General features: G+C 43.9%; 1 protein-coding gene and 1 pseudogene across 1 annotated transcript in view; one reads left to right on the top strand and one right to left on the bottom strand.

The window, feature by feature from the left end:
- The window catches only part of LOC141124861 (vomeronasal type-2 receptor 26-like), a 167,204-nt gene that overhangs the window by 104,488 nt on the left and 35,621 nt on the right, over positions 1–27,095 (bottom strand). The gene's annotated exons all lie outside the window — the stretch shown is intronic.
- Positions 18,492–24,077, top strand: LOC141124073 (forkhead box protein P1-like; annotated as a pseudogene).

Genomic DNA, 27,095 nt, shown 5'->3' with positions numbered 1-27,095 from the left:
AATATATGCATGCGTGTCATTGGTTCTGAATAAATACAAGTGTCTGGCTGATTCTGAAGTCAGCAGCCTCTTTTGTTATCCATGTGTTTAGTATAAATAAAAGCAGCTTGGCTACCTTGTTCAGGATGATACTGAGCTCGAGGTGATACCAGCATCAGTTTGTGTTACTTGGAGAGATAAACGAGCGCACTTTCCCGGCATTATATAAGAGAGCTCTTTGTGCTTTTAAGCACAAAGAAATTATATGCTTATAGGGAGAAGCTTAAATTTTCCCTGACATTCATGGTGAGCCAGAAAGGAAGCCAACAGATCTTCCTAATTCAGCGGACCTCGAGGGGGAAGAGACCTCCAGAACCAGACCAGCAAATGCCGGTGTTCTGACATATACTGTCCTCCTATCGGATAGTGTCCGCTCCGTACTGCGCAGGCGCAGTGCTTGCGCAGTACGGAGCAGAAGGAGATGCCGAAAGTGTCCGAAGTTGATCAGCTGACCATCAGCTGTACACGGCGCTTCGGCACTTCTTAGCGATGGCTGTGTAAGAGGGCCCCTCGCGGGCTCGCTTCGCTCGCCACGCTTCGCTCGCCACGCTTCGGCCACGGCCTCGCTGCGCTCGGCAACTATTTATTCTCACTCTATGTCCACTTGGATAGTAGGGAATGAACCTGGACACAGGGTGAGAATAAAAGCGCAGGCGCCGTGTACAGCTGATGATCAGCTGTTAAACTTCGGAGACTTTCTGCGCAGTAAAGGGAGGACACTATATGATAGGGGACTGTATTTGACAAGACACCGGCCTATTGTAAGATAACCATACTTCAAGTTTTCAAGTTTTTTGAACATTTTTGCTGTTCTGTGTTCGGGATCTTGATTCTCTGTCCGCTGAATGAGGTAAGAACTGCCAGGTAAAAAAACTTGTGTTTTTTTGTCACTGTCTGTATAATGATGGGACTTTTATTGTAGGTTTATATTTTTGTCATTGTAAGTAGGTCTATTAATTGGGGAAGCACCTATATTTAATTTCTCCATAGGTCCCATTTAATACAAACCCAAAGTGAATGTTGTGTGTGACTGAGAAGGCTGTGTAACTGTATGTTGTGTAATATGTTTGTGATGTATATGAGAAATAGAAATGGATGAATTGTGATTTTTACCTTTGTATGGGATCAAGACATATGTCCCCATAAGTGTAATAATAGTTTTAAAGGCTTTGGTTTTAAATTGAAATGCCTGTCGCATATCCAAGTGGCCATGCATTGCTGGGACATCACAATAGGAGCTGTTTACACCCTGTGGGGGGTCTCAGGTTTCTAGGTAATAACATGGGGGGAGTTCTGCTGACTTTCTAACTCTCAGAGCCAAGGATTGTGTGGTATTTGGGACAAAAGTGTATGTTTAAGGTGTGTTATTTCATGTTTTATGTAACTTTTGGCATTTTTGGCTATATTGTTTAGTTAAATATGCCTAAATTTTAGTATGGGCCTTAATTGATATAGTCTAAAGTGTTTGTCTAGGGATAAGTGTTAATATTGGTGTCTCAATTGTATAGTCAGTTTTTGTAGGGAGAAATCCTGGTTTGTGCTGGTTTTCGTTTGTTAATGTCGGCCATTTTTCTGTAGTCCGGATTTAATCCACCATTTTGCCATGGACCAATTTTCGATTGCTGCAACTGCCTTTTTGTTTCTTCTGATTTTAGTCTGGAGCGAAATATAGTCATTTTTTGTACTGAATTCCATTTCCAGTAGAATCATTTAGGTTTTTATTCCAGTTGTTTTAGAGAAGTTTATGTTTCTAGTGAAGAAATCTCGATTTTGGCGGGATCAACAAAATCATTTTAATTTTGAAATGTAATTAAGTTTTATACTATAATACAGTTTTGGGTAGAGAGTAAACAGGAGGCATCCATATTATTGTTGTAATATCTAGGTACAGATAGAAGCCATAAGATTGTTTTGGTAGTGGAGGATTTCATGGTACTTTTGTTGTTGACAAACACGTTTAGAAGGCTGTATATCGTGAGACTGGTCGGGCCGTGTAAAATAATCGGAATTCCAGTGCGCGATTGTATTATCATAAACGTGAGGAGTAGTACGCTAGCAGCCCCTCTCAGGCCGTGTACAATAATTGGGAAGGGGGGGCGGTTATAGTGATAAAGGCGCAAACAATAACCACTCTGAAAGTAAAGCGCAGGGTTCTCTGGACGCAGAGTCCGCGCAAAAAAAGCGATTTGAATAGTCATGGGCAATGGGTCGTCCATGCACCATAGTCAGACAGCTTCACAATACATGAAACCAAGGTTTGGGGCTAAGACCATTAGACACCTTAAAGATTGGCAGATATGGTCAGAGGGTACAGTAAGGTGTATTCCTTTGGAAGGTACTTTTGATGTCTGGAGGTACGAGACCCCAGAATAAAAATACCTTGGATACAGTTCAGCTGTGGCTTCAGAAATCTGTAATGATGACTGAGTTGGTGGATGTGCAGTACACGTTTGTGTGTTTAAAAATGTCTCAGGCATGTTTTTGGACTTTGTGTGTCTGGCCCATACAATATTCCGAGATGCTCTTGTGTCTGTGAAGGTAGCATTCTGTCTGGTTGTTTTGTTTTTTTCATTTTTGTTTTGGAAACTATGAAATATCTCCCCCACATTTGTATCTAAATGTTTGTCTCATGTTTTAGTCTTCTCATTGTTTGTATGTAGTAACAAGAATATGTTTGAACCTACCGCAACAGCCCTCTTACGTGTCGCGGGTGTTGTATTTTAGTAAGAACTTGAAAGTAAGGGTTACAGAGGGTTTAGTTATTATTGGTTTTGAGGAAAGTCAGTGACAATTTACCAATGTACACAAATGTATTGTTTACCATTCTTTGCAGGTTAAAGTGGGGTTCCACCCAAAAAACAAAAATACCTGGAAAAATTATTAAAAAAAAAACAAAAAACATTTGGATATTTTTTTTTTTTTTACTTACCTCTAAATGCCTGTTGCTAGGTGGTCCCTCGTAGTCTGCCTGTTCCTCTGCCTGGGCTGGTGACATCACTTCCCCCCAGGCACAGGAAGGGCTCCGCTCTGCTCCCTCCCTCCTGTCAATCATCTGGGACCCATTACAGGTCCCAGGTGATTGAGCGGCCAATCACAGCGCACGGTGCCGCTCGTGCATGCGCAGTGGGTGCCAGGCTGTGAAGCCACAGCCTGGCGCCCACAGTTGAAATGCCGGCGCCGACGAGCCAAGGGGGGGGACGAGCGGGGCTTCGATCCCCCACATCGCTGGACCCAGGGACAGGTAAGCGTCCAATTAAAAGTCAGCAGCTGCAGTATTTGTAGCTGCTGACTTTTAATTTTTTTTTTTTTTTGACGGCCCCCCTGGGTGGAACTCCTCTTTAAATATGAAGGATAGAGTAATAACTTTTGTTTAAAAGTATCTTTTCAGGTCCAAGGAGTTTCTGAAAGTGTATGTACTGTGGTAGTGTGGTACCCCACCAGTGTATGTACCCAGAATTCTCAACCAGACAGGTTGAGAGGCTCCAGGGAGCTTGTAACGTGAAAAGGAAACTGACTTTTCAGTTTCCTCATTATGTACTGAAATCCACTTTGGGACCTGGAGCCTGGGGATTTCTTAGAGATCCGGGTGGGATGAAATCCTGAGTCCTGGGTCCAGGTTTTGGGACTCACCGGCACACTGATTGTTCAGATGTGTGTGGGCCTGATAGCAGAGTAAGGACCATGGTTCTGGGCTCCACCGTCTTGAGGAGTCCAGGCTTGCAAGGGAGGACCCAGCGAGTGCAGGTGTGCACTGGAGTAGCCAGAGAGTGCAGGCTGCACAGTGAAAGCTAGAGACCCAAGTCTGAGGGTCAGAGCAGTGAGGCCTGCTATCTATATGGACGGTGTTGGCAAGGTAATAGTCTTAAGGAGACAGATGAGAGCCTGAAATGGAAGGCCTGAGCAGCACTGCTGTATGTATAAGCCAGGAGGCTGAATTTATCATTATTTTGTATGGACGGTGAAAACTCCTGCGAGGGAAAACCTTTGATTTTGAACTTTTCTTATTAAAAGTGGGCCAACAAGCCCTGAAATTGAATTTCTGACGTGGATTGGTCTCGCTAGCGGGTGCTACACTTGAGTTAAACAACCCCCAACTTTACAAGTGGTGGAGAATGCGGGCAGAACTGGAGATCCCTGGAAAAAAAAGTGAGTTCATCTGTTATATGAACTGTGTTTGTGTGCATGAGACAGCACAATCTGTGTGTGCAGGTGAGGAAAGCTTGCATGAAGAGAAAAGCAACAACCTTTAAAGTGACAGTGCTCCATTTTGTTGCTGGACTGCACAAAAGTGTTGTGGAGAGACTGTGAAGATGAAGCAAGGGTTTGAGCCTGCTGGCGAGTATTGCTGTTGCCCCTGCTGGCATGCTGTTGCCCCTGGCAATGCAGGTGCAAGCAGGCCAGCTATCAATGTACAGAGGCCTAAGTTTGAAAGAGGATGCAATTGGGGAAGCCCTGTTAAGGCTCTAAAGCAAGAGCGCTGTTTGCGGTGTAGAGAGTGGGGTCATGTTGTCTCCAAGTGCCCATTGTCTCAGTCTCCAATACAAGGTGACATGGCCAGACAAAGGTCTGCAACAATGTTTGGGAAGCCTGATTTGAGTGCCAGGAGTGATCAACAGGTTGACCGGAAGTTGGAGAAGTATGTGGCTGCCCGTAGCAATAGTTGTAATGTCAAGGCTGCAGACCACCACGTGAGAAAAGTATTGCCTGCAGAGGATCGTGGCAAGTTAAAAGCAACAATACTTCAAGGAGAGCAAAGTCGCTGCATTTGGGAGAGTCAGCAAAGTACATCTGGAAGAGTGCCATCTCCCTTAGCAACGAGAGATCGAGTGTTAACCGGAAGGAGGAGCTACATCGGAGATGTGGAGCAGCATCCCACTAAAGATATGTGCAGAAATGTACCATGCCTGAAATGTGGTCAACTGGGGCATGGGATCTTTTCTTGTCCCAGGTTGTGGAATATGGCTGAAGATATTGCTACTGGGCAGAAGTCTTGGTCTGTAAGTCCAGAGTCTTGTTTAAAAATGTTTGCAATCACCCCTGGCAACAGTGAGGAAGTACTTGTAGTGCCTGCAGGTGGTGCTAAGGAGTCAGAAATGGCTGCTGCAATTTCATCTCATGGCCACCAGGGAGAGTTGGCCAGTAAAAGTGCGATAAAGGATAGACAACTTACTCAAACAAACATGGTAACCCCTGTTACAGTGATGGGTAAGACTGTTGCTGGTAAATGCATAGAAGAGACTGAGTATGTGACTGTGCACACTGGAGTGGAAGTGACCCCAAATGGGAGATTCACTGTCTGAGTGGAAAAGGACTTGCCTCGCTGCAGTGCCCTGTCCAGTGGGGAGGCAAGTGGTAAACTTAGATGTGACAATGTGATGGGTAAAACTGCTAATATTGTGTTGGCTAAAGTTGATGGTCCAGTTGCTAATGGGCTAGTGCAGCTCACTAGAGGTAAAAACATTGCTATGAATGTGGTTAAAGATGTGCTATTTCCCCTGGCAACAGTGATGAAGGTCACAGAGGTGTCCCTAGAAACCCCTAGGGAGCTCTGCGTTTTGAAGCTGGAGGTTGCCTGGGACAGCTATGGTGCTGCTCTGAGGGATAAGAGGGTACCCGAACCTGGTGATAACAAAATGTTAAATGTTAAAACTGAAATGTTTGAAAACACTCATGGTGGAAATGGGTTAATGCAGTCTGACAATGACAGGTATCAAAGCGTTCATGCATTTAATAAAGCACCACCAGGGCAAGGTGGTGAAGGTGTGGTATTGCAGTCTGCTATTGTTAAAAATGTAGCGCCATAATCTGATTTGAACCAAAGTGATATGTGCAATGTGTCTGTTGCTGAACCACTCTGTCCCTCTGGGTCTCCTTGTGCAGTAGGAGCAGTACTGCATGGTACCTCTGGGAGCACAGAGATAACAGACTGGGAGAGGTGGACAAAAAGTCTGTTGGATTTGTTGGAAAAGGCCTCTGTTGGTAAAAGTGGAGCAGACATGATTTCTGCGGTGCCAGATGAAGGACCTGCAGAGAAACTTATATGCAAGGGTGCAATTGCTATTGCAGATGATGTTGCTCTTGAGATGGAAACGCCAAGTAAGGGCGAACGCACTGAAGAGGTCGTGTCTGTGATCCACAAAGGGCCTAATGATGTGGTAATGGATGATGCCGTGCCAAATGAGCTGGTGTTGGTGGAAGTGCCAGATGGCACAGCAATAAATGAAGTGATTGTACTCACAGGTCCAAATGTTATTTAATGCGATGATGGTCAGGACAGTTTCTAGCAGAGTATCTCATTCTAGTGGAATTGGTGTATAGTGAAGATACCATAGACAACCACTCAGCTGGGTGCAGTTCCTCTCCAGACACTGCCCTGTCGAACATGGGTGAAATGAAATATGACAAATGCATTTATATTTCTGACCATGATGAAAAATGCAGTGCATTTTCAATTTTTGATGGTTTGTTTGCCATGGGTGACAACAAAAATAATGGTAGACCTGATAGTCTTGGTCAAGTTGATCTGGTTGTAGCAAACCCTGAAAATTGTAATAAGATAGGGAATGGTATAATTGACACAGAAGAGGTAAAAGGTACAGCAGAATTAGGCCCCCTATAGGTTCAGGAGGGAAGTTCTGGGGAAGATTTCCTGAGGTTTGAGAAAACTCTAAGGTCTGAGAAGGATCATGGTAAACAATGGTCGGAGGGAAATGGCCCAAAGTTCAGCAAGGTGTTACATGACTTTAAAACCTCAAAGTGGCAAGACGGTCAGAGTGTCCTTCAGAGGGAGACTAAGGATGAGGCTGCAGTCATATGAGGATGTTAGTGATGACATTGACAAAAGGAAGCAACAGTAAGAGGGTGCCCGTACATAGAGTGCAGAGATGGACCAGTGTCACTCCAATAACAGAGCCCCCACTTTTCACTAAACCAGTGTTTTAAAATGTGGTTCCTTCTAAATTAAGTAAAGAGAAAAGGGGTGGTCTAGTGGAAGTTGAGGGAGCATGTTATAACCGTAATGGTGTTCAACCCTTAAAACTCAGAAATCACCCTCATGTGCAAAAAGGTACCAAGATTGGGACTAGTGTAGGCCCAAGAGAAATGGGAAGAAATCGCTTTTGGAAGTGTACTCGTAAAAAAAGGCATGGGAGTGTCTTTGTAGAGTCCGAGTAAATGTAGCAGGGGGACATGGAGAAAGTCACCTGGTGGGACAAGATTTGGCCCATGTGGGTGGTAGCTTGCATGGTCATGCCAAAGTGAGGAGGTTGTACTGGTGTGTTCCACCCTCTGGGTCGAAACAAGGGGAGGAGTGTATGTGGTAGTGTGGTACCCCAACAGTGTTTGTACCCAGATTTCTCAACCAGAGGGGTTGAGAGGCTCCAGGGAGCTTGTAACGTGAAAAGGAAACCGACTTTTCAGTTTCCTCATTATTTACTAAAGTCCACTTTGGGACCTGGAGCCCAGGGATTTCTTAGAGATCCGGGTAGGATGAAATCCTGAGTCCTGGGTCCAGGTTTTGGGACTCACCGGCACACTGATTGTTCAGGTGTGTGTGGGCCTGATAGTAGAGTCAGGACCATGGTTCTGGGCTCCACCCTCCCGAAGAGTCCAGGCTTGCAAGGGAGAACCCAGCGAGTGCAGGTGTGCACTGGAGTAGCCAGAGAGTGTAGGATGCACAGTGAAAGCCAGAGACCCAAGTCTGTGGGTCAGAGCAGTGAGGCCTGCTATCTATATGGACGGTGTTAGCAAGGTAATAGTCTGAAGGAGACAGACGAGAGCCTGAAGTGGAAGGCCTGAGCAGCACTACTGTATGTATAAGCCAGGAGGCTGAATTTATCATTATTTTGTATGGACGGTGAAAACCCCTGCGAGGGAAAAACCTTTGATATTGTTTTTGAACTTTTCTTATTAAAAGTGGGCCAACAAGCCCTGAAATTGAATTTCTGGCGTGGATTGGTCTCGCTAGCTAGTTAAACAACCCCCAACTTTACAGTACATAGAAAGCAGGTTTATAAGAAGGTAAAAGTATCATAGGCTATTTCACTGTTTTCATTGTATTTTTTCTGCATCATTCTAAACCCTGAGTGTCTTCCTCCAGTTTGTAATGAGGAAGAAAAAAGGGGGGGGGGGATAGTGGTGCGATAGACAAATTTTCAAACCAATAATATTACCTGCTCTAATTCTAGCCAAGTTTGTGACCTAGCAGTAATGACAAGTTCCACAACTTTCTTCCTTTGATGGAATTTGAATTAGCAGTCTGGTGAAGGACACTCCCATAGGAACCTGGACTCTGACACAATAACCAGTTTACATTCTTTCCAACCAGGTGACTGGGTCATTTCAAAGAACCTTGATGGACAAGACCAGCCACTGCAAGAAGCTGCTCAACTACATCAAAGGATGAGGAGTATCTTTGTTTATTTATATTTTTAAAGTGTATTTTCCAACTAGCTAAGAAAGGCAACAGGACACATGGTGGGATCTACTCCGAGTCTCCATTGAGCTCTAGTGCTGGCGGTACATGCTATATGTGATGTTCATATTGATGTGAGGAGTTTTGACAAACTAGTAAAATCCAAACAGACAATTATCAATAGAATTTAATGATACATTTATAGAGGGTAAAATTCATTATAATTTTAACAATAGCTCTGGTTCTTGGCAGCTTTGGTATCAGGATAACTAGGTAGCCCACAGGTGTGCTTCAACTTTAGTTTGGTATTATTGCGGAACTACAGCTTATAAAGTAATTCCCCTAAGGCAAGAGGTTCATGTGTCCTGTGAAACTCGTCCGAGCATCTTATGTCGCAGCCGATCGTGAGGATCTGATGGCACGAGAGAAGGTAAGAATGGCAGGGACAGCTGGAAGGGAATTGCTTGTGCACGGTCGGGGCTTGAGCTTATGAAATGATAGAAAAATTTCTCATCCATTGAGGATGGAATGTTTCATGTAACTGTTGAAGATACAAGGAAGTTCCCATAGCCCAAGGGGGGTTTCTGGGAATTCAGAAAATTCAGTAAAGATTGTTATACCTGGATCGGGGATACTAGTGACAAAGTTCAGGCCCATATAGATAAGGTTCAGATCCCTGCAAGGCAAGGCCAGAGCTATAGCTAGTGAAGGTTGGAATCCTTTTAACGGTTTGGGAAACTTGGGGGATCTTTTATTTTCCATCGGATCATGGTGGAAGGAAGTAGGAGTATATATACTCATGTTGTTTTTATTTCTATTCCTTCTATATGTCGTGATGAGGTGCTCCTGTTGCCTGATTGGACGAGTGAACAGAGCCCGAGCAGATGACCACATCTTCCTTACCGAGATGAGAAGCCCCGAAGCCCAGCCCACGTACAAGACACAGAGGATCCCAGACCGACTGGCGATTACTACAGCTCAACATGCCGTGTCCTCCCTTTAATTCATTCCTCCTGAAGAACAGAGTCTACATGTCAAGCTGTGTTTTCCTTTTTTATGGCCTCATATGGACTGTAAGGACTGATTTATTTCCAGGTGTAAGAAGAAGATCAAGATTCATCGAGGAACCCATGGGAGCATATGACAAAGAGGAGGAGCTGTTGTGCAAATTTGTATTAATGTATGTTGTCAGATGCCCCCCAGTGTCTGTATTGCTGTAATACACTTATGCAAAGGGTATTCGCACATACAGACGTTGGTTAAAGACCATTGGATGCGGAAACCTTCCCGTGCACACGGCGGATCTGTTTGCTCTTTTAAGGATGTTTGTTTATGCCTCACCAGGGAACTGGCCACTCCATGGCGATTGCATTTAAACTCCTAAGTAAGCAGGTCTGCGTACTTGGGAACCATAGTATAACCATACAAAATTATGGACCACTGGGCCATAATGTAGTATGGCTCACATCATTGGTAGCAGTGGGAGTGTGCACACGGTTGTGTTCGGAACCATGTGCACGACGCATGGTTTTGCACACCACCGTCTGCACATGTCACTACTGCATTTCTATTTGAATATATGCATGCGTGTCATTGGTTCTTTTGAATGAATACAAATTTCTGATTGACTGATTCTGAAGTCAGCAGCCTCTTTTGTTATCCATGTGTTTAGTATAAATACAAGCAACTTGGCTACCTTGTGCAGGATGATACTGAACTCGAGGTGATACAGTACCAGCATCTGTTTGTGTTACTTGGAGAGATAAACGTGTGCACTTTCACAACATTGTATAAGAGACCTCTTTGTGCTTTTAAGCGCAAAGAAATGATATGCTTATAGGGAGAAGCCTAAATTTTCCCTGACACTTCAGACCCTGCTGCACCAGGAGGAACTGTATGATGCGTGGAGCTGTCTACATGATCATGAAAAAAACTACACCTACTACTTGGCTAGGCACACTACGTACTCCCTTAAAGACATGCTCCCGGTAGATAAATGGCTACTACAAAGGGTATCCCCAGCTGATATAGCCTATATCACATGGTCCAACCACGCTGCCATTATGATCAAAATCACAAATAAGGATGTGTGTGCCAGCTCTAGAGCATGGTGTTGCAATACAAAACTTTTCCAAGACCCCTCCAGTACTCTTATTCTCTCTCAGCATCTTCACTAATGTTTCCAGCTTAATGACCCCTCAGTCACTAATACTGTACATTCATCCATGTGCTATTTATCCAATTAGACTGCACAAATCATTAGACTGCAAATCCAATTAGACTGCACAACCATCCACCCATCCCCACATGTCAGCGTGCTAGGTGTTATTCTGGACTCTGAACTCTCCTTTCGGCCCCACATCCAATTACTTTCCAAAGCTTGCCACCTCAACCTCTGCAACATCTCTAAACTACATCCCTTTCTAACCAATGAAACCACAAAGCTCCTGATTCACTCCCTGGTTATCTCTCGCCTTGATTACTGCAATTCCCTCCTCGTTGGCTTACCTTTAAATAGACTATTCCCCCTTCAGTCCATCATGGATGTTGCTGCCAGACTCATCCACCTTACAAACCGCACAGTGTCTGCTGCCCCTCTCTGCCAATCCCTTCAATGGCTGCCATTTGCCCAACAAATTAAATTCAAAATACTAACAATAAGTTACAAAGCCATCCACAACTCTGCCCCCAGCTACATCACTAACCTAGTCTCAAAATACCAACCTAATCGCCCTCTTCGTTCCTCCCAAGACCTCCTGCTCTCTAGCTCCCTCATCACCTCCTCCCATATCCGCCTCCAGGACTTCTCCTGAGCCTCGCTCATCCTCTGGAATTCACTACCCCAATCTGTCTCCAAATTCATCCACTTTTTGGCGATCCCTGAAAACTTTCCTCTTCAGAGAAGCCTATCCTGCCTGCATCTAACAACTGTACTATTTTCTCCATTAGATCATCCCCCACAGCTATTACCCTTTTGTATAACTTGACCCTCCCTCCTAGATTGTAAGCTCTAATGAGCAGGGCTCTCTGATTCCCCCTGTATTGAATTGTATTGTAATTGTACTGTCTGCCCAAATGTTGTAAAGCGCTGCGTAAACTGTAGGCACTTTATAAATTCTGTATAATAATAATATTAATAATAATTAGGTTTGAGAGTGAAAAAAAACATTCAACTTGTGCCTAAATAATATCCTACAGGGCCTCCAAGCCCTGGAAGCCTTTAATAAATTCATCCCCACCCAGGCCAATTAACTTGCCCTTACCAACTTCCGTAGAAACGTAGGGCCCATTTGCTTGATCAACATGATCTGCATTTAAAATGACTCAAAGCACACTACTACTCCTCTGACAACAACCCAGGCACATTTCTAGCTCATAAGCTTAATCTTAAAGCAACTAAGTCTAGAATATCCCACCTTAATCACCCAACCATGCAGCAGAAGATCTTAAATCTGACTTGTTCGCCAACTACTACAGTAGTCTTTACAATCTAAAAGATGACCTCTCTGCCTCCCAACCAACAGAGACAGATATCAATTCCTTCTAAGCTTCTATCAACCTCCAGAAATTATCAATAAACCAGTTGAAGGCATTAAATGTTCCAATTAGAGAGAAGGAAATTCAAAAGCCCATTGCCTCTTTAAACAAATCACCTGGACATGATGGGTTTTCAAACGAATATTACAAAACATTTCAGACTTCAGTAGTGCCCCATCTCGTTACTCTCTTTAAAGCAGCTGCGGCTGCATACGTTGTAACATTACCAAAGCCAGGAAAAGGAACCAGCAACCCCTTCAAATTTTAGACATATATCCCTTCTAAATTCTGACCAATACCATCATAATTTATTAGATCTTTGTAGTTTATATCTATCCAGCTAATAACAATCACATTTTCTCTCCAATCATCAAGGATGGCACTGGATTGGATATCCTAAATTGGCTGTTGTATTTAGATGGAGGCGACGTGTCCGCCCTTACGACCCTTGATGACGTCAGAACGTACTGACGAAACCGGTAGGGTATACCGAGCGTGACACGTCACTTACGCCCTTACTACGCAGCTGATACACCAGAGGCATCTGTTTGTGTGAGGATTGTCTGCACAAACTTTGATGTAATTCATGCGGTTTTACCCGTTTTTATGACTTTTTTAATTTTTTTTTTACATACTTCACCATGGGAATATTTATATTATTTTTCCCAATCTATGGCATTAATGGTCTTTATGACCTTATCCCGCACCGAGGGCTCTACAACTAAGTCCATCCAGCGTCCTGTCAAGTTACAGCATTTCCAGCTACACAGTATTCGGATTAAGCCGCGATTCCATCTGGCATTTCCAATACAAGCACTTTTTGACTCCTGTAGTGGGAGTCACTACTTTCTGGTGAGTAGACTGTGTGACCGGTGTTGGTGGTGGAAGTTTAACCCCTCTGATGTTCGCTGAATAGGAAGATTGCATCCAGAAATTTTTCAGATTTTGCTCAATATTGAACACTTTTTGTTTATAATTTTGTGCTTTTTGTACACTCATCACGAAACACTTATGGTGGTGTTTTCATGATTGGACTTTTGTTGTGAATACATTTAATATCAGTATTTTATTAGTCTGTGTGTCAAGAAATTGACCAATTTTGCACTTTCACTGTTTATCAGTATGTATGAACTATTGACCAATTTTGCAGTTTCACTTTTTAGTAGAGCGCGGTTCTAATTAACTTGTTAATTATTATTTCCATTTCATTTTTATATAACATGCTGCTCTTATATAATTTTATATATTATTGCTCCATTTGCGCGGGTTGGTGGTATTTCCATTCTATTTTGTGTTAGCCTTCCCAGAAGAGTTGAAGCTGTTATAGCTGCAAAGGGTGGGCCAACTCAATATTGAAGCCTATGGACTAAGACTGGGATGCCATTAAAGATAATATGCATGTAGAGGCAGGTGTCCAAATACTTTTGGTAATATAGTGCATCTGCCTGTACTTTTCATTGAGGACACCATTGATCCTGACCTGAACTCCAACTCCATTTGCAGAAATGCAGCCCTAAACCTTCAAGGAACCTCTACCATGCTTCATTATTGCCTGCAGACATTCATTATTGTGCCGCTCTCCAGCCCTTCATGAACAAACTGCCTCCTGCTACAGCCAAATATTTCAAATTTTCAGTCAGAGCACCTGCTGCCATTTTTTTTCACCCCAGTTCCTATGTTTTCCTTTATGCCCCATACACACGGTCGGACATTGATCAGACATTCTGACAACAAAATCCATGTATTTTTTCCGACGGATGTTGGCGCAAACTTGTCTTGCATACACACACTCACACAAAGTTGTCGGAAAATCCGATCATTCTGAACGCGGTGACGTAAAACACGTACATCGGGACTATAAATGGAGCAGTAGCCAATAGCTTTCCTCTCTTAATTTATTCTGAGCATGCGTGGCACATTGTGCGTCGGATTTGTATACACACGATCGGAATTTCCGACAACGGATTTTGTTGTCGGAAAATTTTATAGCAAGCTCTCAAACTTTATGTGTCAGAAATTCCGATGGAAAATGTGTGATGGAGTCTACACACGGTCGGAATTTCCGACAACAAGGTCCTATCACACATATTCCATCGGAAAATCTGACCGTATGTACAGGGCATTATAGTTAAGTCGCTTAGCCTTGTTTCCATGTCGGAGGTATACCTGGGTCCAACTGGTTTCTGCCAGTTCTGTGCTCCTGGCACTGAGGGACATCTTCCGATAATAAAGGGAAGTAAGCATGATGTGTCTTTCATCTGCTTCATTAAAGGATACGTTCACCATTGTTCACATTTTTTTACGTTTACCTCACTGTCTAAATGGCTATTTCACTTTTCCATTACCTCTGCCTTACTTCCTGGACAGACTAGAGGTCATGACACAGGAAGGAATTGACCAGCTGACCTCATTAGCACACACCCTGCATCCTCTACCCTCCTACCTACCCTCCCACTTCCAGGTGCATGTTATTTAAATGAAATGTGATCATCCTTCTCTACTAAATACACAGGCATCTATTATTTTCCTACCTTAACTTCCATCCTGTATAGATAGTTCATTTGATATTTTGAAGTGTGCAGGAATTGAGAGATGAGATAACAGCCTATGTGGAGCACAGCTTTAGTATTGAAAACAGAAGAAGTGTGTCCTGGGTTCTGTAAAGCTCAACATACACTATACAATCTGAATGTATAATCTCCTTCTCCTTTAGATCTGCCATCAACTCTGTAGTGAAAGGGCCTGTCTGATTGGATACAGAGTGAATGGATAGATAGGTGAGTATTCCTAATCCATAGTTCTGGTAAATCTAAATGAAAGTTTAATGAAAGATGAAAGTTAAGGTAGGAAAAAAAATGCTACTTCTGTATTTAGTGTGAAAGGTAATTACTGATTAATTGCATTTCATTTAAAAAACGTGCACCTGGAAGTGGAAGGGTAGGTAGGAGGGTAGAGAATGCAGGGTGTGTGCTAATGAGGTCAGCTGGTCAACTCCTTCCTGTGTCATGACCTGTAGTCTGTCCAGGAAGTAAGGCAGAAGTCATGGAAAAAGTGTTTTGAAACAGCCATGAAGACAGTGAGGTTTGCGTGTGTAGAATTAATGGAAAGCTGTTTTATTTCTGCAAAAGAAGTACATTAATGCTATATTGGTACATAGGGGAGCTGGAATTTAGAAAAAAAAAGAGATGAACTTAGCCTTTACATTTCCTTGACGGACCACTGCATCTTCAGTCCTCAATATTCCGAGAACTGAGTGATCAGTGGTCTTCGCCCGTTTCTTGGTCTTGGAGGCAGCATGGGACAGATGTGTCATTCACCTTGGTGAATATTTAAGTTTATTTTTTTTAATTCCCATGCTTTTCTTTTAAGTGTATTTTTTACTGAGAATACAGGTTTGATACAAAGTTGCAGAAATACCATAAAGATTTACAATGATCATCATTTTTTTCTACAGGTTCTCTGCTTACAGAAACATACTGTAGAATGTTCGGAGAGGTTAAAGTAATTTTCAAGTCTAAAATGTGCATTTTTTTGCACGTGTGCAAAAACTGAAAATAAAGTGTTAAAATTGAACTCCAGGCAAATAATAAAATACACAAATGAAAAGCATACATGGGAGTATTTTTACCAGCCAAAAAAATGTGCATTTATGTCCATGCAATTCTGATATTTACACAGCTCTGCCACACAGCTGTGTCTGACAGGACAGGAGACTTGATTTTTTTCTCTGCTGCAGTTCAGAAACACTTAAGTAACGTACACGTGATCAGATTTTCGGACGACCGAATGTCCGTTTTTTGTGGCATGCTAGTCTCATGTCGAAAGTGAAGAAGTTACTCACAATATGAAAATTTTCGTACAACAGAATACAACATCAGAAGTGACGTCATGCGTTCACTAGTTTTTTATGTATTCTTTCGTTTGTGAGCATGCGTAGTCTTGCTCGATTTTTTTCATACGCAAACCATACTAACGAATATCAGACATTGAGTTCACATCCAACAAAAAATGTATAGTCTGCACATCCAGCTTTTGTCTGACGAAAAAGCAACATCTGCTGTCGAAAGCACCGTACTAACGATCCAAAAATCGGCAGACAGCTCGTCGTACAAATTTTTCAGATTTTTGTATCGTGTGTACGGGCCTCGACAGGTCTTATCCCTCCCCCAGTCTGTGGCTGATACCAATGTACCAACTTATACCAATGTAATGATCTACTATTGAATATAGAGCTGCATTCATTTGTGTCATGTATATCTGCCTGGGGTTCAGATTTTAGTCCTTAAAAAAAAATCTCAACTCAAGAACCCCTATCAGGTCATGTTTTCAGGATCTCCCTGAAACGGCTGTCGTAATAACTAAGGCAGTGAAACTGATAAAATCACCTGTGCAAAATAATTACATAAAAACAATCTGGGTGGGCTGGAATCTGTAAAAAAAAAAAAAACAGCACAGATTGCACGTGTGTGTATGTATAAAGAGTTATCAAATTATGAACAATTGTGCTATTAACCACTTTCGAATTGCCCCATGTACATTTACCGTGGCAGGGCAGCCCAAGTGGGCAAAATCACGTACCTGTACGTGATTTTGTGCACGTGGTTTAGGGGGCATGCACGTGCCACTGGCACATTGCTTCCACTGTGAATGGACACAGCAGGAGCCAATCAGTGGGTCTGGCGGCCGCGAAGGCCACCACGACCCATTGATCTTTCACAGGAGAGACGGAGCAGCGGTGTGCCAATGTAAACAAGGCACACCACTTCTCTGTCATGTAGGAAAAGAGAGCCATTGTGTATTAGCTAAGCTGAATCACGATCTCTCTTTTCCTCCAGTGAATCCACTCCCCTCCACAGTTAAGGCCCATACACAGGATACGAAAATCAGATGGAAAAATTTGTACAACGAGCTGTCTGCCGATTTTCCGATCGTTAGTACGGTATTTTCGACAGTCGATTTTGCTTTTTCATCAGACAAAAGCTGGATTTTCAAACTATAACATTTTTATCGGATGTGAACTCAACATCCAATTTTTATTTGAAAAAAACGTAAGAGCAAGACTACACATGCTCAGAAATGAAAGAATACAAAAAAACTATTCAACATCACTTCTGATGTTGTATTCTGTCATATGAAAAATGTTCGTATTGTGAGTAACCTCTTCACTTTCGACATGAGAATAGCATGCCACAAAATACAGACGTTCGGTCGTCCGAAAATCTAAGCGTGTGTACGAGGCTTTAGAAACACCTCCCAGGGAACACATTTATTCTCTTGATCGCTCCTGTAGTTAAGCCCTTCCCTGCTAGTGTCATTTATACAGTGACAGTGCATTTTTTTTAGCAGTGATCACTGTATTGGTGTCACCTGTCCCCAAAAAGTGTCACTTAGTATCAGATTTGTCCACCACAATGCCACAGTTCCGCTAAAAAATGCAGATTACCGCCATTACCAGTTAAAACAATAAAAAAAAAATATATAAAAGTCCCTAAATCAATCCCCTATTTTGTAGACGTGATAACTTTTGCTCAAACCAATCAATATACACTTGTTGGGATTTTTTTACCAAAAAATATGTCACAGAATACATATTGGCCTAAATTGATGAAGAAATTAGTTTTTTTTACATTTTTTTAAATGTATTATAGCAGAAAGTAAAAAATATATATTTTTTTTCAAAATCGTCGTGCTTTTTTTGTTTATAGCGCAAAAAAATATAAACCACAGAGGTGATCAAATACCACCAAAAGAAAGCTCTATTTGTGGGGAAAAAAACATCAATATTTTGGGGGGTACAGCTTCGCACGACCGTGCAATTGTCAGTGAAAGTGATGCAGTGCCGTATCGCAAAAAATGGCCTGGTCAGGAAGTGGGTAAAACCTTCCAGGGCTACTACTTAACGTCTACAGTTTATGGGTGAATCGTCACCTAATCTCAATGCAGCAATAAGACAATGACCCTCACAACTTTTTGAGCACGGATTCATGAAAGACTCCAAAGTCGGTTCGGAAAATGTCATTCTCTGCTGCAGAAGTGCTTGACATTTTCTGAACCGAATTTAGGGCCCCCGTATCTCGGGGCCACTTAGAGCTAGGAACCCCAGCTTTAGATATGTTGTAGCGCTAGTTCCATTGGGTTTGCACACCAAATTTGGGGTTCCTACCACCAAGTAGCCCCAAGATACAAGGCCCCAAAATCAGTCAACTGTGTCCACCTGCAGCAATGTCATTTCGGGACCCTTTGGGTCCAGAGACCCCACATTTTAGCTGCAGCTAGGGGGCATCTAGGAACTCTTAACTACTGAGTTTGAAGTTTGGTGGACCTATGGCTGCAAATGGGCACAGTGAGGCTGCAAATGGGCATTGTTGATCCTCTTTTCCACTTACAGCAGCTGCACATTTCTCACCCTAGGCTTATACTCGAGTCAATAAGTTTTCCCAGTTTATTGTGGTAAAATTAGGTGCCTCGGCTTATATTCGGGTCAGCTTATACTTGAGTACATATGGTATTGGAGTGCACGTTACGCGAGAAGCGCTCTAACGGCAAGACGCCTTCTCTGGAAATAGGTGCCGCAGACCTCGCACATCTTCAGCAACACCAATTTGAGCTCTGCTGTACAGGGGATTCCAAGAGACTGATACCGAGCCAAATTCAGGCTTTTCAAGTTGCACAGCAGCTATTAATACACCAGCAGCAAGTCAGTGGAGTAAAGACCCACAAGAGGAATGACAAGCAACTACCCCTACTGGATACCGCTGCCAATAGAGAGGGGCTGGCTACAGAGGGGAGAGATGAGACAGATAAAAAGGTTCCTGTCTCAGTGGCTATGATGACACCCCAATCACTCCTCAGCAAATGCAACAAATTCACCAGCAGCAAGTTCTAATGCCTCAACAGCTACAGGTCTTACTTCAACAACAGCAAGCCCTCATGCTCCAGCAGCAGCAGCTTCAGGAGTTTTACAAGAAACAACAGGAACAGCTGCAGCTTCAGCTATTACAACAACAACATGCAGAAAAACAGCCAAAAGAGCAGCAGCAGCAAGTGGCTATGCAGTGGTTGGCTTTTCAGAAACAGCTCCTACAAATGCAGCAGCTGCAACAGCAGCACCTTCTGTCACTGCAACGTCAAGGTCTCCTTTCAATCCAGCTGGGGCAGCCCGCCCTTCCACTGCAATCTCTCGCCCAAGGCATGATTCCAGCGGAGCTGCAGCAGCTCTGGAAAGAAGTGACGAGCTTGGACATGATGGACGATGGTGGCTGTAATTTACCACAGCACGTTGGACCTGTCCACGACATGTGTTTCTTCGGTGGCAGCCCCAAGACCTCCTTTCTCCTCAACCAACAGGCATCAAAAAATGTCCAGGCCTCATTTCTCACTCCAAAAAGAGAGAGCTCCCACAAGGACTACATGCAGAATCACCCCTTATATGGGAACGGTGTATGCAAGTGGCTGGGCTGCAAGGCTGTGTCTGATGATTTCCCATCGTTTCTTAAACATCTCAACAATGAGCATGCGTTGGATGACAGGAGCATGGGTCAATGTCGAGTTCAGATGCAAGTTGTACAGCAATTAGAGTTTCCAAAGACATAGAACGCCTCCAAGCCATGATGACGCGTTTACATGTGAAGTCAATAGAACCCAAAGCAAGCCCTCAACCTCTGAACCTGGTATTCAGTGTCACCCTATCAAAGACTGCATCAGAACCATCGCCTCAAAGTTTACCTCATACTCCCACCACCCAACCACACCACTTACTCCTCACTCCCAGGCAGGGGCGGACTGACAACACCCAGGGCCCCCGGACCAAATAAAGCAAGGGCCCCCTGTCAGGCCCAGCTCATGGTCCACCTCTGACCCCACCCATGGCCCACCCCTGATTCCGCCTCTCCATTTTGCACAAAGTACAATTTCTGCCTTTTTTTAAATGGAACCTGGAGGGAGGTCTCTCTCTAACAGTGTCCATTAGACAGTCTGTTAGAAAACGTCCCCTCCAGGCCCCATTAGAGTCTACAACAGAGTCTAATAGGACCTGGAGGGGGGTCTCTCTCTAACAGTGTCCATTAGAGAGTCTCTGTTAGAGAGAGATCCCCTTCCAGGACCCATTAGAGACTACAAAGGAGTATAATGGGACCTGGAGGGGGGCCTCTTTCTAACAGAGTGTACAGTGAACACCATCATTTACTCTGGTCCTCACTGGACCCCCTCCTTGTGCCATGACTCTCACCCCTGCCCTAACCTCTCACAAAGTAGAAATAAAATTGGCACCGAGTAGCACTCCTCTTACCTTAACTATGGCTACTGTAGCTGTGGCTGGTTCCCGCGTCCTCTGTGGCTGGCTGGCTCCTGCGTCCTCTGTGGCTGGCTCCCGCTTCCTCTGTGGCTGGCACCCTGCCGTGGATGGTCGGCTCCATCGTCCTCGGTGGCTGGCTCCTGCGTCCTCTGTGACTGGCTGGCTCCCACGTCCTCTGTGGCTGGCTGGCTCCCGCGTCCTCTGCGGCTGGCACCCTGCTGTGGCTGGCTGGCTCCCTGGTGTGGGTGCGTCACCGTGGGTGGGTGGGTTACAGTTGGCTGGTACCCTGGCCCTGCTTTGGCTGGCTGATGTGTCCTCTCCTCATTCCACCGTACCGGGCACTGTTTGCCAAGGCGAGGGAGAGACCTGGAGGGAGTCGTCCGCCTTTGCCCTATACGGGACAGTAGAACTAGGAAGTTTGCAGCAGGCCCAGTGCACGGATGCGCGCGGTGCAACACATAATGACGTGGTGTGCGTGTCCACTCTGTGTCCATTTGAGAGCCTATGTTAGAAATAGCGCCCATCAATGCAGCCTCATCAGTGTCCATCAATGCAGCCTCGCCAGTGTCCCCTCAGTGCAGCCTCACCAGTGCCCCCTCCATGCAGCCTCGCCAGTGTCCCCTCCATGCAGCCTCGCCAGTGTCCCCTCCATGCAGCCTTGCCAGTGTCCCCTCCATGCAGCCTCACCAGTGTCCCCTCCATGCAGCCTGATCAGTGTCTCCTCAATGCAGCCTCCCCAGAGTCATCTCAGGGCAGCCTCACCAGTGTCCCCCTTCATGTAGCCCCTCTGTGCAGCCTTGCTAGTGTCCCCTCCATGCAGCCTTGCCAGTGTCCCCTCCATGCAGCCTCGTCAGTGTCCCCTCCATGCAGCCTCGTCAGTGTCCCCTCCATGCAGCCTCACCAGTGTCCCCTCCATGCAGCCTGATCAGTGTCCCCTCCATGCAGCCTGATCAGTGTCCCCTCCATGCAGCCTTGACAGTGTCCCCTGCATGCAACCTCATCAGTGTCCCCTCCATGCAGCCTCACCAGTGTCCCCTCCATGCAGCCTCACCAGTGTCCCCTCCATGCAGCCTCACCAGTGTCCCCTCCATGCAGCCTGTTCAGTGTCCCCTCCATGCAGCCTGATCAGTGTCCCCTCCATGCAGCCTTGCCAGTGTCCCCTCAATGCAACCTTGTCAGTATCCCCTCCATGCAGCCTCACCAGTGTCCCCTCCATGCAGCCTCACCAGTGTCCCCTCCATGCAGCCTCACCAGTGTCCCCTCCATGCAGCCTGATCAGTGTCCCCTCCATGCAGCCTCACCAGTGTCCCCTCCATGCAGCCTGATCAGTGTCCCCTCCATGCAGCCTGATCAGTGTCCCCTCCATGCAGCCTCACCAGTGTCCCCTCCATGCAGCCTGATCAGTGTCCCCTCCATGCAGCCTCACCAGTGTCCCCTCCATGCAGCCTGATCAGTGTCCCCTCCATGCAGCCTCACCAGTGTCCCCTCCATGCAGCCTGATCAGTGTCCCCTCCATGCAGCCTGATCAGTGTCCCCTCCATGCAGCCTGATCAGTGTCCTTTCCATGCAGCCTCACTCAGATCAGTGTATGGGGGTTAGAGAGGAGAGCCACCAGGTAACACAGAGCGGGAATCTCCCTTTTACCCAGCGTCCGCTGTCATCAGATGTCCCGCCTCCTGTGTGATGTCTATCAAAAGAGCCAGTGCAGGAGGCGGGACATCCGATGACAGTGGAAGCTGGGTAAAAAGGAAATCACTGCTCTGTGATCCAGCGACGCTCGCCCTCACCCCTCACCCTCCGAGGCAGCACAAAAGATTGTCGCCGGGGGCCCGCGGCCGCAAGTTTTTTGTCCCTGGACCCCAAGCTGGTTCCAGCAGGTGGTGCTGACGGGCCCCCTTCAGCGGTCGGGCCCTCAGTCCACGTCCGAATGGACCGACTGGTCAGTCCGCCCCTGCTCCCAGGGACCTTCTGTTATTACACCAGCATCCACAATGTGGGACCCATGCAGAGATGGTACTCTGATAAATATAATGTCCCCATCTCTTCTGACATTGCACAGAACCAAGAGTTTACAAAAATGCAGAAGTTAGGCCACCTTTTACCTACGCATCCTTAATTAGGCAGGCTATTCTTGAATCCCCTGAAAAACAACTAACACTAAATGAAATCTACAACTGGTTCAGATGAATGTTTGCCTACTTCCGGCGCAATTCAGCAACGTGGAAGAATGCAGTGCGCCATAATCTTAGTCTACACAAGTGTTTTGTGCGAGTAGAAAATGTAAAAGGGACAGTATGGACAGTGGATGAAATAGAATTCCAAAAAAAGGAGGCCACAAAAGGTCAATGGTAGTCCTTCGCTTATCAAAAACATTCAGACAAGTCATGCCTACTGCACACCCCTTAATACTGCTTTGCAGGTTTCAATGGCTGAGAACAGTATACCTCTGTATACTACAGCTTCCATGGGAAACCCATTTTTGACCAGTTTAGCCTTTGCTAAGCGGGAAGAACTCAATGGTGTAATTGAGCATGGGAACAGCAATGGCAGTGACAGCAGCCTGAGACGTTCCCTTATGCAAGCAATGCACCACATACATGTTAAAGAAGAACCACTGAATCCAGACGAGAATGAAGGGCCACTATCGCTAGTAACAACAGCTAACCACAGTCCTGACTTTGACCCTGACAGAGATTATGAAGATGAACCAGAAAATGAGGACATGGAGTTAAAAAAAATAACTCATCATTATTTTACAATCCTGAGAATGAAGACAGTTCAAGGCTTGGGTTACATTTCCATTATTGTACAGTCTGGAGATTTCCCAGCCTAATCTGAAACCTTTGACATGTGTTAACTCTTCGTGGCCTCAAGTTTCCCATTTGGGAGTATTTTTGATTTTTCTACTTTTTGTTGAAAAAAAAAAGGAATTTGTACTCTGTGCATTGGATCAACTTGTTTGGTACTTGCAACTTCCTCTCTCACAGTCAACATCAGTGTTGTAAATATGCTAAACCAATTTCACTTCTTCACATACAGCAGACTTTTTGGACTGTTGTTCTGCCAAAACAGACACTGAGGACATCGATATAAGCATGTGCGTCTAATCTGCAGGTCATTCCCTTTGCCCAGATTTTAAGGATTCCAATGGACAATGTATTTGCACATTACTGCATGTAGTTCTGATTACCATTGCCTTTAAATCAATTATTTTGCTTCCATATGGGATGGGAGGGGTGACCTTTTTATATATGTATGGGGCAGAGGGAGAGGCATAGTAATTATCCCAAACTTCTTAATGTATTGCATTTATTTTTATTGTACTACACCAATTTAAGTTCTGACCTCAGACCTCTGCTTCAGGCCCAAGACCTCTTGGAGGCATAATGTTTTCTGTACTTTGTGATGAATGTTAATAGTTGTTTTTATTATATGATGCCGGATGTCTTTCAACTGTTTAAACATTTTCTGTCATGCATTGTAGTTTGCTTAAGTTACAATCACATTTCTTTCAGATACTCAAAAAAAATCAAAGTAAAAAAAATAATAATATATTTAGCATTCCATCATAAAATTTCCCAAAGCATAAATTGCCCTTATAGGGGAATAGAATTGGTAGAATTTGGTAAAAACAAGAATGAATAAAAGCCATAGAAAATGCCACAAAGTGGCAACAAATTAATTCCTGAATAGCAGTATTTACTAGCATAGTTAGTCAGAGCGAACCCAACTGGTCACAATACACATTAGCAACAGCACAAGGCATAATGCAGCTCTTCACTTTCTCCATTATTGGGTACTAAAGATCTGGGAGAATATATTATGACCAGTACTGAAACGCACTTGTAAATTTAAGAAAAAACTGAGATGATCTACATGTAAATGGCATGGATATTTCCTCTTCTAGGATTCCCTGTGCTTGGTTACAAGGCCTTGGAAGGAAATATAGGTTGAAGAGCACTGTTCATGTTATGTATAAAAAGGCCTTAGATATATATATATATATATATATATATATATATATATATATATATATATTTACTGGATATATATAGATATCTATCTATCTATATATAGATATATCTATATATAGATAGATAGATATATATCTATCTATATATAGATATATATCTATCTATATATATAAAATATAAGGCCAGTAAGAGGTAAGGTGGCAATTTGGCATACGTAGGAAAAGGCACCAGTATGGAAAGGAGATTTTTGGCATGATTAAGTGTTTATGTTTTTTTTCCCTTTACTACATCATTGTAAATCAGCCAATAGCAGAAGCAGCACAAAATACCATTCCTAAGCCTTTGTGTGTAAACAAAGCACTTTGTACGTGGCTGGAAAGGAGGAACATAAATGGATCAGGACAGAGCTTGGGTAAAATTGTGCAGATGTGTATTACAACCTGTACAATACAAAAACAATTGGGCAAAAAAAAACAAACAGGTCAGATCTGTGTTTTCATAAACCTGGTAAAACCAGATATACATAACGCTGTGCCAAATCCAAAATTTAACAAGTGTCTAGGCCACCAGTTCTCAACCTAGGGGTCTCGACTCCCTGGCGGGTCGATTGCCGATTTGCCAGGGGGTCGCAAATGCTGGCAGAGATGGACCCTAAGTTACTGTGTTACGCCGGAGTCTGTCCATCTCGGCCAGCGACATGTCACTTCCGGAAGAGGAGAGACCGCACGGAAGTGACGTTCCGTCAGTGCCATCTTGGTACTCTCATGCGCAGTGAGGCTACACTTAGAAGTCGGCAAGCGGACATCTTTTTACACCCACCGAAGTCCGCTTGCTGAGGATGAGTCTACCAAGATGTCGGTGACGAAACTTCTTTTCTGGTTAACACAGAAGGCTTGCTGATTCTAAAGGAACACCAGTGATTTGGTAAGTCAGAGATACTAATTAATAAAAGTATTTTTGTACATCAATTGCCGCCACTGTACCATCAAACGCAGCCACTGTGCCATCAAACGCAGCCACTGTGCCATCAAACGCCACCACTGTGCCATCAAACGCTGCCACTGTGCCATCAAACGCAGCCATTGTGCCATCAAGTGCCGCCACTGTGCTCATCAATTGTTGCCACTGTGCCTTCAAATGCAGCCACTGTGCCCATAAATTGTCGCCACTGTGCCATCAAATGCAACCACTGTGCCCATCAAACGCAGCCACTGTGCCATATCAAATGCTCCCACTGTACCATCAAATGCTGCCCCCATGCCATATCAATACTCCCACTGTGCCACCCGCTGTCTGCCCGGCACTTACCCTGTCTCTCAGTGGGGCATTTTATTCATTTTTAACTTATATGTTAAATAAATAATTTGCGCTGTATATTACAGTTAGTTTTTATGATTAATCACTTTGCTTTAAGATGTTAAATTTGTAGGAATGAAAATACATCCTGCATATCAGATATTTATATTTCGATTCATAACAGTCGCAAAATTACAGCAATGAAATGACCAACGAAAATAATTTTACTGTTAGGGGTCCCCACAACTTGGGAAATTTTATCAAGGGGTCACGGCACTTGAAAGGTTGAGAACCACTGGTCTAAGCAATCCCATAAGCAACAGCTTTTTTTTGGGGGGCAAAATGATTTTTTTGAATGACTGATTTTGTTACTGTCCATCAAATGGTAAATTGCAGTGGCAAAATGTCAACCAAAATAGAAAAATTGGGAAGGCCTTTAACTGAAAAACGGAGAACTAAGTCTGAATACCTTGCCTTGGTACTTCCCAAGGTTGTTTAGTAATAAACACAAGCAACAACTGCTTTAACATGGCTGGTGGTCTTTATAAGCAAGTAACTTGTGTTTTAAAGTGTTTATTATTTAGACATATAGGATGGCATAGCTATTAGAACTTCACACTTAGGCCGCTTAAGTTGTCCATGGGTAGGCTTTTCAACGAGCCCCTAAACTACAAACCTGACTGGATGGATTTGCACTGTTCAGGCTTGTTATGTGACATACCCCCCCCACCTGGATCTTACAACTTTGTCATCTATTTTAGTTATGCAGGGACATGTTTTTTATTTTTTACAGCTGCATAAGAGTCATTGTTAGAATGTTTTTCTTTGTAACATTAATGGTGCCATCATTAGGTGATACTTCAAGCCATATCTGCTCCCCAGGTATCTTTTTGCAGCTCTGATGAGGAAGGTGTGATCCAACTGTGAATAGTTTTCATGGGACTGCCCTTCTAAATTATATAATGCTCTAGTCTTTCTTCACTGTCTGGTGCCCCTTTTTTTTCAGTAGATTTTTTTTTAAATCTCTTTGATGCTGGAAGTACTTGCAGTTTTTTGAGGGAAAAAAACTTAGGGACCTCTTTGATAACATGTAGCACTCTGCATTAAAAGTGTCCTAGCAAAAATGTTTATTTTGTTTCCACCCTGCAAGCATAAAACGGGAGAAGAATCTGGTTGTTCCTGGTAACAAGGATTGTTCTTCCTTCAGATACTTTCATTCAGGAGGCACCTGTTGTGAAAACCTGGAATTTAAGAACAGATATCAACAGCAAAGCTGATTGGTAGAGAGGGACTCTTAACATGCATATGTGTGATTTTATTGCTCATATTCCAACAATGGCAAATGGATTAGTTTTGTGGTTGCCCTTACAGTTCATGACAGCCCTACAACTACCAAAGATTTTACTTAAAAAATAAATTATGTTGTTTGTGTTATGCTTTACCTGTATTTTAGACAAACCAAATATCCTCTTGTTGTTGATCAAAGAAGACAAGTGAATCTAGAGGGGGATATTGATAATGTTTATGATTTCTTTAATAGGTC

Source organism: Aquarana catesbeiana, linkage group LG01 (assembly GCF_042186555.1).
Source record: "Aquarana catesbeiana isolate 2022-GZ linkage group LG01, ASM4218655v1, whole genome shotgun sequence".
NCBI classification, from domain to species: Eukaryota; Metazoa; Chordata; class Amphibia; order Anura; family Ranidae; genus Aquarana; species Aquarana catesbeiana.
This window is presented reverse-complemented; position numbering and strand designations above follow the sequence as displayed.